Here is a 13746-nt window from a genome sequence, read left to right on the forward strand (position 1 = left end):
AAAGGAGTTAGCATCTTTATTTTTATATCAAAGATAAAGGTTTTTTTGAAATTACTACAATTTTTTTTAAAGAGTGCATTCAAGGATCCTTTTCCTTTCCTTCAGTGTCATTGATGTTAATAGAAAAGCCACTCTCATGATGAAACAAACACCTTAGCTTTAGATATAAGAACGAGCACACTTCACCTCTGACCCCACGGACTAGTGGTTAAGTTTGGTATGCTCCACTTCGGCGGCCGGATTTGGTTCCTGTGAGTGGACCTACACCATTCATTGGTGGCCCTGTTGTGGCAGCAACCCACATGCAAAAAATAGAGGAAGATTGGCGTAGATGGTAGCTCAGGGCAAGTCTTCCTCAAGCCGAAAGAGGAAGATTGGCAACAGATGTTAGCTCAGGGCAAATCTTCCTCTCTTCCTCAGCAAAAAAAAAAAGAATGAGCACTCTTCAACCAACAGGAGAGCAGGAGTTTGAAGCCAGCTGTTGAAGAGCATCCCTGCTGTCTTAAGAAACATTTTCCTCATAGTGCCTATAGCTTCCAAAGGAACTAAATTACTAACTGGATTAATTTTATTGGGATATTAGGATTGAGAGAAAATGTGCAGAAGAGGTCAATGATTCGAATAGGATGTTTGCTAAGAAAATGGCCTCCTGCTTCTGCCTAAATGTTGAGCTGAGGTTGAGGTCAGTTCAAGGCCAACTTAATGGAGTCACTTGGTTCAACGACTAAATTGTATTCCACCCATAACTGATGGTGAGTTACATTGTACAGTGTTCTGTACAGTGTTTGCACAGGATTGTAAAGGTTACTTATTACCCTCTTTCTCTGCAGTGCTTTAAAGAAGGAACCTCCCTTGTGTTTCAACCAATCAGAAGCTAGTTTATCTAGATATTCTAAGCCTTTCTTCCCTTCTCCTTGAAAAAAGTTATGATTTATTGATACATTTAAGCCTAGCTCTATCCTGGAATAAATAAATTCAGTATTAAGTCACATCTAAATAATTGGGGTTAAAACTCTTCCAGCCATCAGGATCAATTGGAGATTCTCAAAAGCAGTGGAGGCCCCTGGCTGGGAGATGGCCTACAGAGGAGCAGCTCCAGGGCATTTCCTGGGCTTAGAAACAGGCTAGCAAGGGGCTGGCATCTCCAGTGAGAGATGGGCCAACACTGGTCTCTCTTCTCCTTTAGAAAGTCCTCTGTAGTCAACTGACTCTTGTGTATGGCAGTGGGATAAGATGCACAGTTGCTGGTAGATAAGTTTAAAATATTACTCTGTGCATTCAGAGAATAGTTTTATATACTTTGTGTAATTTCTAACAAAGATTTTTTTTAGCTTTGTGAATTCACAACTCCTCCTCTACTGCAATTTAAAGTCTGTGTTTACACAGTGTGTAAACATTCACTGAAATTTTTCCCTGTGTGCATTGCTCACTGTTCAAACATAACAAGTATTATTACAATTAAATATTAACTGACTGAAAAAAAAAGATTTGCAGGACTTTAGAGAAGCATCGAAGAGAGAGACAAGAGAGTATCTTGGTAAAGCTGGATGAAAATTAAAGTGTGTGGCTTGAGATCAAGGTATATGTCTATATCTCTCTCTCTCTCTCTCTCTTTCTATATACATATACATAGATAGATATATACATACACATATAGTCACATATACAGATAAAGATATATATATATATATATATACATGTAATCATCTGTATAAGTATATGTATGTACATTAACATTATCCTGGTTAGTCTTTACAAATGTCATAAGAGGGAGAAATTTATATCAGCAAATTAAAAGAGTTTAGAAACTCTTAGAATTCTTCCCTATGGCCCTAAGGCTAATGAGTGAGAGAGGCAGGATTAGTACCAGGGGTGTGCTACTTCAGCAACTGTGCTGTCTCCTCTGCAGCACACTGCAGAGAAGGCATCAGCCTACTTCCAAAGACGTGGGTCAGAAGGGAGAGCCAAGAAATGCTGACCTGTTGAGAAGCCTGGTGTATATTAGGGAAAAGCTTAAGTGCCATGAAATGTAATTTGATATACTCAATCCATGTAGCCATAAATGAGACAGGAGTAGACATGAAAATGGAAAATATTATGCTGGGCTACATCATGACCAGTATTCTATTGCAGATGACATGAATAAAATTTTCTCTTTCTTTAGTGTAGGGTGTGAACATTGTAATTGGATGGTTAAAAGGTTGGACTTTGATGACATCAGATTTCATATAATGATGGCCCTTATCAAATTAAGTAATGTCTACAGAATTCAATTTCTCATTTAGAAAATAAATAAGAATAATAAATTTGCTTGATGGTGATCTTGTGGGAATTAAATAATAGAATACTTGTAATAATGTCTATTACTTTCTACCACAAAGCATTGACCCAGGGTGGTGTCTACTCATGTTTTGTCTTGACGTCTTTTCTGAATTGAAATAAATGATTTAAGAAAACATATTCAGTCACTTTACAATAATTAACTTCATTTCAAGAAATTTGAATAAAGAATCACAGTCTTTAAAAATGTTTCTGTCCAATTACAAAATAAATATTATATTATTGTAAAAATAACTTTGTTCTCATCATCTTCTATAATTGTAATAGCCTCTTTAATCTAACTCAACATACTAGATAAAAATTGTATTCATTTTCTATCGCTGTGTAACAAAGTAATACAAATTTAGTGGTAGCCCTAAATTTTAGGCTTAAAAGAAGACACATTTATTATGTCACAGGTTCTGGGGACAGAAGTCTGGACACAGCTTAGCTTAGTTCTCTCCTTTAGGGACTCTCTGGGATGTACTTGAAAGGGAACAGATTTTGCTAGCCCAAACTATGCCTCTTTGGGAGATTGATTATTTTAAAGAAATGGGAGGGTCAGAAAGTTTTTCATTTACCTCCCCCTAAACTGCCTAAAAGCATTTAGATAAATAGCCTGTAAGAACAGGCTTGAAGAAGTAACTGGGCAGGGCCTAGAGATCAGAGTCCTCTCCATGTCCCATTGTATCTGCAAGGCATGGCAAACGTTTGTTTAGCAAACATTTGCTTTTCAATCTCCATGTGAATTGCCTTACTTCCCTTTGAAGTCGCAAACCACTACTCCTATATCCCCTTTTGTCTTTATCTGAGGTTAATATTTAAGATGGTGGCTTCAGCCATGTTAGTGAGTTCCTCAGTATTCCTGGGTTTCTCCCATGTATACACGTTACTAAACTTTTGTTTCTTTTCCTCTTGTTCATCCGTCTCATGTCAATTTAATTCTTAGATGAGCCAGGAGAACCTAGAAGGGTAGAGGAAAATTTCTTCATCCCCTACGTATTCAAGATGCCAGCTGGGATACATGTTAGAGTAGGGAAGGGACTGGGTCGAAGCTATCCTAAGTTGTTGACAGAATTCAGTTCGTGGCACTTGTAGGACTAAGGCCCTCAGGTTTTACAGACTGTCTGAAATTCCTTGCTATGTGGGGCTCTGTATAAGAAGCTCACAATATGGCTGTTACTTCTTCAAGGCCAGCAGGAGAAAGAGAACTACTGTAGGGAGACTGTCTTACATAATGTAGTATAACCACAGTAGTGACACCCCATCACCTGTGCCACATTCCATCAGTTACAAGGAATTCACAAATTCTGCCTACTCTCCACGGAAGGGATTGCATGAGCAATCCAGGCATGAACACCAGGAGGTAGGAATTATTAGGGTTGTGTTCACCTCAAAGTGTTCAGAGAAAGCTAGGGAAGCTGTTCCCCTCCACTGTTTAGGGCCCTCAGCCAATGGAAATTGCCAAGGGGCTTCTGCTAGCAGAGTGACTCTAGGCAGGTCCATGGCCCTGACAAACACCTTGCAGTGCAGCCAGCTGTTTAACTTCAGAAGAAAAAAAAATAATGTAGAGCCCTTTGGGATCCATTTGCCCAGCAGCCCTAAAGAGAGCTTAGAGTCTTGATTAGATCCTCTTTGGAGGAAATGGATGTTGGAAATCTTTCTGATATTAGTAAGCAAGAACAGTACATGTGGGTGCCTTATTTTGAAGTCTCTTCTCAGGGGGCATTTGTGGCCTGACAGCAGCTATTGCTATGATAACTCTCAGGAAAACCTGTGGGGAAGCCTGGGCACTGCACAAACTGGCCTGCCCTGTGCTGACCCCGCAAATCCTCACCGGGAAACAGTGTCTAACTGGGCCACTGCTCCACCAGACTCTCCAATCCCTCCCTCCACTCTAGAAAACTTATGTCTAAATCCTGAGGGTCGCCCTGTGACTCATTCAGAAAGTATTTCCCCTGCCCCTGTCAGTGAGTTTAGGGGTGGGTTGAAGGGACCTGTCACTTTAAACCAGACATCTCAGATTTCAGATGTAAACAAGGCTAGGCGTTAAGCAGATGTTCCTCTGTTTCCGAGAGAAACCAGAAGCTCTTTGCCAAGGTTGGAGTTTAATAGGGAGACAAAAGAAAATTGCACTTTGTGAACATTGTAGATATTGGTGCACAGGTGACTGTGATCCCCCAATTCCTGGCATCAGGATGAGGGGAAAGCAGATAATTCTCTCTGATTTAGGTTCTGAAGCCACCACCACTGTTAAAGAAAAAAACTATTCACAACACTTGTTAAAGGGAAGGAGGTAAGGATGACTTTATTCCAGCAGGGCTTCTACAATGGAGCTTGGTAGTAGGGGAGAGAGATCAGGCTTCTTTGAATATAATAAGGAAAAGTGGGGATTTATAGGCAAGGAGCAGGGTCAGAGGTCAGTGGACGGAAAATTAGTAAGGGGTAGAGGAATTTTTGCTAAACTGATTTAACAGAACTTTTGCTGAAGGCAGGCCAGGGTGATAAGATATCGAGGGTGGTCAGACCAGCTAAATATTTTCAAGGGGGATGAGGCAATGACACTCAATTAAGTCAGCAGAATTTTTGCTAAACCTGGATGATGTGGAGACAAATACTGCAAGCCTAAAAGTCAGGGACCACTTGAGAAAAGAGTTCGGAGGATCCTGACTAAAGTTTGGTCAAGGAGAGAATATTTCACCACCGAGTTCCTTGTCCAAGCCTGACAATGGGTGAGTGTCTTTGGGACCCTACAACCTCTATTGCGATGTCCTCCACTGCTGAATGTATTATTGGTGTTGATAAATTATCCGTATGTGCCATGGCTAACATCTGTTCCCAAGCCATGATGGTAAAGCTGCAGATATCTACATTGTAGTGGAGCACGTGGAGGACTATAAAATTCCATCTCTTTCTTTACAAGGTAAATAAAGATGAATAAATTATGGGCTTTTTATTCCTAAACTACAAATTGAGATTTAAAATTGCACCTAACTCTTAGATCGTTGTGTAAAACTGTCACTCAATGTAAAGTAGCTATTTAAGTGTTCCGTACAATATAATAAATATTTTCTCTCATAGTTACTGAAAAGTACAAGCTGTGTCAATGTCCTGTGCCCAGATTTGTGCCCTTCAGAGCAACAATAGTTGATTCTACTGAAGTCTCCTTTCTTAAGTTGCCAGACTCCCTGTCAAGAACACTCCAGTTCCAGTCTTCTTCTATAGAACTTTTTATACTGAGCCTGGGTCTTTTTTTAAGTCCCATTAATGGGAATTGGTCAGAAAACTGATAAAGTATAAGTTTCCAAAATCTGTCCAGCAGAGGGAGGCGTATCTAGGGACAATTTCTCTTATAAGGGACAGGCTTTTGGTATTCACGGCGTTTCTACGTGGTAAAACACTTGAGTATAACCATACATAAAATCTTATGCACATTTGTTTCTTTTCTTTTTTCACTCAGTTTCAATTTCAGGATGAGGAACAGATTTACTCAGGACAGCATGGGTACAAATTTTCAAGTGAAATATGTATTATATACTAGGGCAGCCTCCTGTACAGAGTCCGTATAAAAGATATAGAGGGAAAATAACTTGTCCCAGTGGAATGAAAAATAACTTGGCCTGGGAATGGTATACACATACACACACACACACACATATAATTATATGTGTAAATATATGTACAAGGGGGCCATTATCCCAGTTAATCTTCAAAAGTATCATATGAAGAAGGAATTATTTTTAGGTGTTTAAAAGAATATTTAAACTTATGAGATATTCCTCAATGTCCCACAGCTAATGAGTGGAGGAGGCAGGATTAGAACTAGGTCTGGGTTTCTCCAGCACAGGTGCCCTCTCTGCAGTACACCCTTTAAGAATATGTAGGAACCAGATTCCCTAGGATGTGGGGTAGGAGGGACAACACAGGCGATGCTGATCTGTAGGAGAAGCTGGTAGCATCATGGGAAAATCTTGGGTGCCAGGAAATAGAGGTTGATATGCTCAATCCATGGAGCCATTAATGAAGCAGGAGCAGGTCATAGCAATGGCTAAAAGGAAATTGAGCTACTTCGTGACCAGGGTGCTCCTGCAGGTGACATGATGTAGAGGGTGAACACTGTGCACAGCTTATAGCCTGGACTTTGAAGTCTTTATCTAGTGATAATAGTTAACAGCCTGGACTTTGAATTTCATTTTCTAGTGATGTTGCTATTTAATGGCTCTTATTAAATTAAATTTAACTGGATTCAGTTCTCATCAGAAATAAATATACTAAGACATTTGATAAGCATATGTGGGAGTTAAATATTAGAATGTTTGTAACAGCTTTCTCATTTTCTAGCACATAAGCACTGATCCAGATTAGTGTTGATTAATTTTTCACTGTGATTTGAAACAATTAGTATTAAGAATGAATATTAATCTACTTTCAATAGTAGTACATTTGCTTTGCTTTGAAATAGAATAAGTTGATTAAAGACTCACAGATCATTTCTTGATTTCATCATTTGCATAATACATATTTATTTTTTAAATCTTCAAATATGTCTATTTCAACTTACAGATAGTTATCTGCAATTACAATTCTAATCTTTTGTTCTCTAAACATTCCTTTTGACTTCACTATTTAATAGTCTGATATGAATCACTCTTTTTTCAATTGTGGTAAGGATGCTTAATATGAGATCTAACCTCTTAACAAATTTTTATGGAGTTGCTGCTCAATAGATATGAAGTTTCAGGTATGCAAGTTAAATAAGTTCTAGAGATCTACTGTATAACATTCTGCTTATTGTCACGCGTTACTTATGGATGGGGATACGTCCTAAGAAATGCGTCGTTAGGCAATTTCATCTTTGTGCAAGCAGCATAGAGTTACAAAAAGCTAGTTGGTGCAGCCTATTACACACCTAGGCTATATGGTGCTGATCTTATGGGACCACCGTCACATATTCCGTTCATTGTTCACTGAAACGTCATTGTGCAGTCCATGACTGTAGTTAACAATACTGTATTGTGCACGTAATAAATATTTCATCGCTATAGAAGAAAATTTTACCTTCCTCAAAGTTACTTAGATTCTTTTTTTTTAATTACTGGAACAGCCTTTTTAATCTAAATGATTATACTAGCTATAAGTTGATTTGACATTATTTTCTATTTCCACAGTAATTCTCTTCAATGGAAAGAGAGAATCTGTTTGCCCAGATCAATCTCCATTCTTCAGATTGTTGGTTTCCATTATGAGTTATAGTGACAGAGGAAGGATCAAGAGTTCAGTGGGCTCCCTCATCAAAGGTGTGGGTCAGCGTTTCCTTTCCTGGTCAGCCTTTCTCTTTCCAGTGAGCTGAAAGGCTACAGCAGTCCTCAGGAATGAAGTAAAGCCTGTTCTCCTCCTCCAGTGAGACATCAGGGCAGATGCTGCAGCATTGAGTGTTCCTGCAGTGGATGATGGTGTCTCTGTGTCTTTTAGCATTTTCATTTCCAACTCTTTCCCAACCTACTTATGAGCTGAGAGAAATAGAAATAACAGACAACTTGGCCAAACAGTGTCTGCTCTGGTCCTTGTTTCATGAGAAATTCTTCAGTTTTCCATTCCACGTTAGATACATCCAATCTCTCTCCTCACACACATGCACACACACCCCCCTCAAACTCACATCCATGGGCACTGGAGGAAATTTATTCTCATTCATATTCCCTTTGACCTCTGCATTCCTGTCACCCTATTGCTACAATGACTGAGGCCATAACTCATGAAGGAAACCACTTCAAGATGTGGAACAAGTTAAAGAGAAAAGTACGTGACTTAGCAAACACAAAAGAAGAGTTTGAAACTTTTTTTTTTTTAACAGCATCTCCTGGGCCCAAATGAGACTCTTTTCTCAAAAGAGTATGAAGACCGTAGTAGCTTCTCCTCAGAACGTGTCCTGAGATGGAATTCTGGACTCAAAACAAAAAGTTCATTGGGCGTCAAGTGTGGGTTCTCTCATGATCCAAGTTCTCTGGTAATTACTCCATTTGCATTTCTGGGACCTTAGGATTGTAGTGGGCAATGAATTTGGGAGATGAGTATCCATAATGAAAATTTGGGGTAGCTTAACGGAATTGCACAGAATAATCAGACTTCATTGTGTAGGTTAATCCATGAACAATGAGAAAACAGTGGTATCTACAGCCATCACTAGTTGGTGACCAGATGTTTCTAAACCCTGAGGACCTGAGATAATTATTAGAATATAGACACATGATCTACACTCAATGATACAGGATTCTAATAATCATCTATTTTGTCCAAGGATGATGATGGGGGAATCTACTGATTTTGACTCCTAATCTTTCCATATTGTCCAATCCCAGGTCTGTTTTTTTTTTTTTTTTAATCTCATACCTACAGCAAATCCACCATGCCTCCCAGTGCTATGAAATCTCCCAGTCCAGTTAACATGTCTAGTTATCCAGGGGTGGGAGGTGAGGTATTGTTTACCTCCTCAGGGTACTTTATTTGGGGAAATTATTGTAAAGGGATGTTTAACGTTAATTTTCTAATTATTCACTGCTAGGTTATAAAATATAACTGATTTTCAATATTGTCCTTGAGATCTAAGACATTGCTTAATTCACTTACTAATTCTAGTAGGTTACTCGATATTTATTTTGATTTTCTACATAAACTACTATGTGATCTGCAAATAGAGACTGTTTTATTTCTTCTGTACCAATATTTCTGCTTTTATTTGTTTTTCTTCCCTTATTTTTTGGGCTAGGACATAGAGTTGAATGATATGAGTGGTGAGTGTTGACATGTTTTTTAACATGTTTGCAATCACAAAGAGAATGTATTCAATAGTTAGCCATTATGTAGATGTTAATGGTAGACTTTTGCTTTTTTCTTTTTATCAGATTAATATTCCTAATTTATCATTATCCTGAACGGGTATTGGATTTTGTGATGTTTCTCTGTATTTATTTATTTATTTATTTATTTTTTGGTGAGGAAGATTTTCCCTGAGCTAACATCTGTTGCCAGTCTTCCTCCATTTTTCACGTGGAATGCCACTGCAGCATGGCTTGATAAGTGGAGCGTAGGTCTGCTCCCGGGATCCAAACTCACGAACCCTGGGCTATCGAAGTAGAGCACATGAACTTAACCACTACACCACTGGGCTGGCCCCTGCATTATTTAAATGAACTTGTAGTTTTTATCTGTTTGTTTCTCATTTAATTCAGCTATCTTTATAGTTTTAGTATTGTTGTATTTTAGTAGTTGTTCTGTGGTTTAAGCCTATGTTATTATCTTGATTTTTTTTTACAGATTATTGAGGATCTGTTCGTTATTTTCATATTGGATGATTTTTATAAATCTACTTTTAAGTACATTCAGGCTCTCTTTTGTAATCCTGAATTTCTTTTTAACCTACCTTGGATTTTTTTTCTTTGAATGATTATAGTTTTTTAGTTTTACTATTTTGATTAAAAAACTAATTTCTCTATTTTTCTTTTGACATTTCTTATTTGTTTATTATTATAAGAATATTTTCTTTTACATCCTTCACCCTAGATACAATAGGTGCTGTAAGTCCTTGTCTATATACACATCTTGATTATTTGAAGTTGGTCTCCATTGATTGTCTTTTTATTTAGTATGAGCCATATTTTCTACTTTCTTCGTATGTTGAATGATTTTAGATTGTATCTAATATCCCCCTAGGTGAATTGTGAATGAGATGTAGAGACTCTGCATTCCATTTATTTCTCTGAAGGATATTACTTTTTCTTCAGGTAATAACTTCATTGAACTCAAATTCTTGATTCTCTCCTGAATTTTGCAGGAGCTGAAAACTTAGTTAAGTTCCGTTAACTCTACTTGGGCTGCTTGGCATATTTCTCACACATGTGTTGTTCGGAAATTTGGTCAGAGTACATGTGTGCAATTTGGGATCTCTTCCTCTGAATCTCTCTTTTACAGATCTTCTCCACCACTGTCCGCCTTCTGTGGCAGGCCCACAGCATTCTCCTTGTTTTTCAAACCAATAAGCTTCTCTGTCGCTAACTGAGTTTTAAGAGTTACACCCACTATGGATTGAGGTCTGCCTTCTAATGAAAAACCAGCCATAAAACCAGAAAAGTCCCCTAATACTGTGCTCTTCATTCAATGTCTACTACACTGTGATTCTAACTGCTTTTTTCACTCTCTAGCAGCTTCAAATTTAGTTTCTTTTTCTTTATTTTTACATTTGTCCATGGTTTATAAGGCTAATCTATGGGATAAGGGTGCCGTTTTGTTAGAATGAATACCTCCATTAGTGGAAAAGGAACCTCAGTTTGCTTGCTTTGCATATTCAGCAATGATGGTATGGGGTATGGTGGTTAATGTAGAGATATTAAGAACTGATGTCTTTTAACTATACTTTATGATTGAAACTGTAGAGAATGGAGAACTCAGAATCTGACTATGCTTGTGAGACAAGAAAAACATAGCGGTATTGATTGCAATGTACAAAAGAAATGAATTCCCTTCTCCAAAGACTTCTCTGTCCAGTACTTCTTCCTTTGCCAGTCCTTCACAGATGAATATCCATGCTTTTCTCCTCTCCCTTTGAATCTCTCAACTGCCCCATATCCTTGGTTTATATCTTAGGACTTTCCTAAGAAGCATTAAATTTGCAGCTGGGTGAAATCAGGTCCTGTCAAGATACTTGACAAATGGGCAAACAGGAAACTTTAATTCACTGTGCTCCTCTCACCACACACAATTTTTCACCAGTGCTGAGCGTGTTGGCAGCATGCTCCACATTCAAGCTTATCATGTTCTCATTTACAGAGAAAAGAAAGAAAATCCTCTTAGGGCTTTGTGTTTCCCCTCCAGTCATTACGTCTCCTGCTTGGAGAGAAAGCTAATGAAATATCTCCCTGTGGCCCATGATTTTTAATGCTTTCTGATTGAGAAAAACTTAACACAAGATAAGAGCTAATGTGGATGAAGTGTGATCGGGGAGACAGGTTAGATACCAATCTAAGTGAAACCTTAGGATGAAAACAAAGACATGAATATTTGTTGGTTAAAATTTTTCAAAGGGTAGGGGTGACATAGCCGTTAAGCTCGCACGCTCCCATTCTGAGGCCAGTGGTTTGCCACTTTGGATCCCAGGCTTGGACCACCACTTATCAAGCCATCTGTGGTGGCATCCCATGTCAAGTAGAGGAAGATGGGCACAGATGTTAGCCCAGGGCCAATCTTCCTCAGCAAAAAGAAGAGAATTGGCAACAGATGTTAGTTCAGGGCTAATCTTCCTCACACACACACAAAAGAAATTTGTCAAAGGAGAATCACATATGTGTTCTCACAGGAGAATACTGTGAGAATATCTGAATTTCCTTATGTAACCCAGCAATTATGTTCAAAGCAGGAACAATAGAACACAAGCATGATTTATCACCTAGATGTTCAATTTAGTTAGAATGATGTTTACAGCTATATTTCTGTCCATCTCTCTCTTTATCATTCCTTATATGCAACAACTTCTAATAGATCTGAGGCACTAAGCAACAAAATAGAGAAAGTCCCTACCTGACTTCATGAAACTTACAGTTGAGTGTACAATATACACTCAACTGGGTGGAGATCATTATTGATGGTTTTAGTGAGAACACCAGGCTCCCCACTGCAGTTCTCTCTATTGTCCTCCACTCATTTCCGCTTCCTAACTCAGAGTATACTGATTGAGTCCTCAACTCTAGGTGAAATCCTAGTTCCAGTGAGAAATTCTTGAGAAATCCTAGCAAAGGATTTCCAAGAGAAAGAGCCTATAGAGGCTCCATGGGCCACAGCCCAGGCTTCTGGACCAGTTCTGCACAGAGAGCAGCAGAGAAGAGTGCTATGCCTGGCCCTGCTCAGGGGTGAAAAAGATCTTTTGAGGAAGAGAATAGGGGAAAGTCAGAGTTCTTTGAAGCTGAATAATTCAACGTCTGTCATTGTAATAATGTAGGCTTCTGCCTGATTCACCACATAATCCTAGCACCTTGTCCTCTATGGATTGGGAAGCCTTAATTGTGTGAAAGCTGTCTTTCTCTGAAGCTTCTTTTGTGTGTACTAGTCCTACCAGATTTCCAAGTTCAAGCTCAGGGATCAATTCAGTTCCCGAAAAACCACTAACCTTGTTCCTCCTTCTCCTTGGGCCGTATCTGCAACCCAGAAACAGTGCTCAGCTGAGAGATCAGGAGCAAGAGGGTCAGGAGGGAAGAATTTCCATAACGGGCATCTTTATAACTTTAAATAAAACAAAAGGAGATGCTTGATTGGTGTTAACAATGTGAAAAGATATCAGAAGAATCAGCATGAGAACAAGATCCTAAGATCCATGAAATAAGGGAGTTAAAAGTAGCAGTGTCTCTTTATTTGACCACCTCTCTTCCTGGGAAAGGCACACTTCACCCCAGATTGACTCACTCAGATGGTAGATCTCAGTCAAAACTCTTTCTTTTTTGCTCTAATTTCCCTTTATCTGACCAGATCTCACTGGATTAAGGTTGACTTTGGGCATTATTAACTCTACAAAATCATCTTTTTACCCTTAACGTCTCCCAGTCATTTTTAGACACACATCTTTTGAAATAGTAGAGTTCATCTGTATCGTTGTCATTACCACAGATCACCTGTGCCGCTTAACACAGACTTTCAGAATTTTTTTCACTACTATCTTAGTCCGGGTTTTTAAGAGAAACAGAACCAATACATTATATTTGCTCACATTATTGTTGAGGCAGAGAACTTCCAGGATCCGCTTTCTGCAAGCCAGAGACCCAGGAAAGCTGGTGGTGTAATCAGTAACTCTCTGAGAGCTTGAGAACCAGAGAAGCTGGTTTTGCAAGTTATAGTCCAAGGGCAGGAGAAGCAAAAGGGGTAGTTTTTTTCCTCTGCCATTTTGTTCTAATGGGGCCTGCAATAAATTGGATGATCCTCACCCACAATGGGACAATGAGGAAGACAATCCAGTTTACTGAGTCCAGAGATTTAAATGCTAATCTCGTCTGGAAACAACTTCACAGAAACACCCAGAACTGATTTTTAATCTGGGCACCTTGTGGCCAGTCAAACTGACATGTAAAATTAGCCGTCACAATTATTTTCCTGCTTCAATTTTATCATGCTAAGATATAGAGATTACATGATAAATAGTATTAGATGACATTGCCCAACAAAAACCACTTCATACAGTTTCATCTTCCCAGTCTATTTAGGAAAAGTCTCATTTCAGACATGGAATCCAAGTTCTGAAAGTCACCACACTGTGCTTCCACTGTGATAGCCCCTCTGAGTGACCATCTGAGGTAATTTCGGATTTGGATAGCCATTCCCTCTCACATGGCCTAACAGGACACAAGCTGGTCAGATTCCTTACCTTAGCTGGTGGATGCAGGACAAGAC

At 38.8% G+C, this 13746-nt stretch overlaps 1 protein-coding gene across 1 annotated transcript in view; it reads left to right on the plus strand.

The window, feature by feature from the left end:
* LOC131408753 (E3 ubiquitin-protein ligase TRIM22-like) overlaps positions 1-13746 on the plus strand; it is a 144466-nt gene that overhangs the window by 14348 nt on the left and 116372 nt on the right. The gene's annotated exons all lie outside the window — the stretch shown is intronic.

Source organism: Diceros bicornis, chromosome 7 (genome assembly GCF_020826845.1).
Source record: "Diceros bicornis minor isolate mBicDic1 chromosome 7, mDicBic1.mat.cur, whole genome shotgun sequence".
NCBI lineage: Eukaryota > Metazoa > Chordata > Mammalia > Perissodactyla > Rhinocerotidae > Diceros > Diceros bicornis.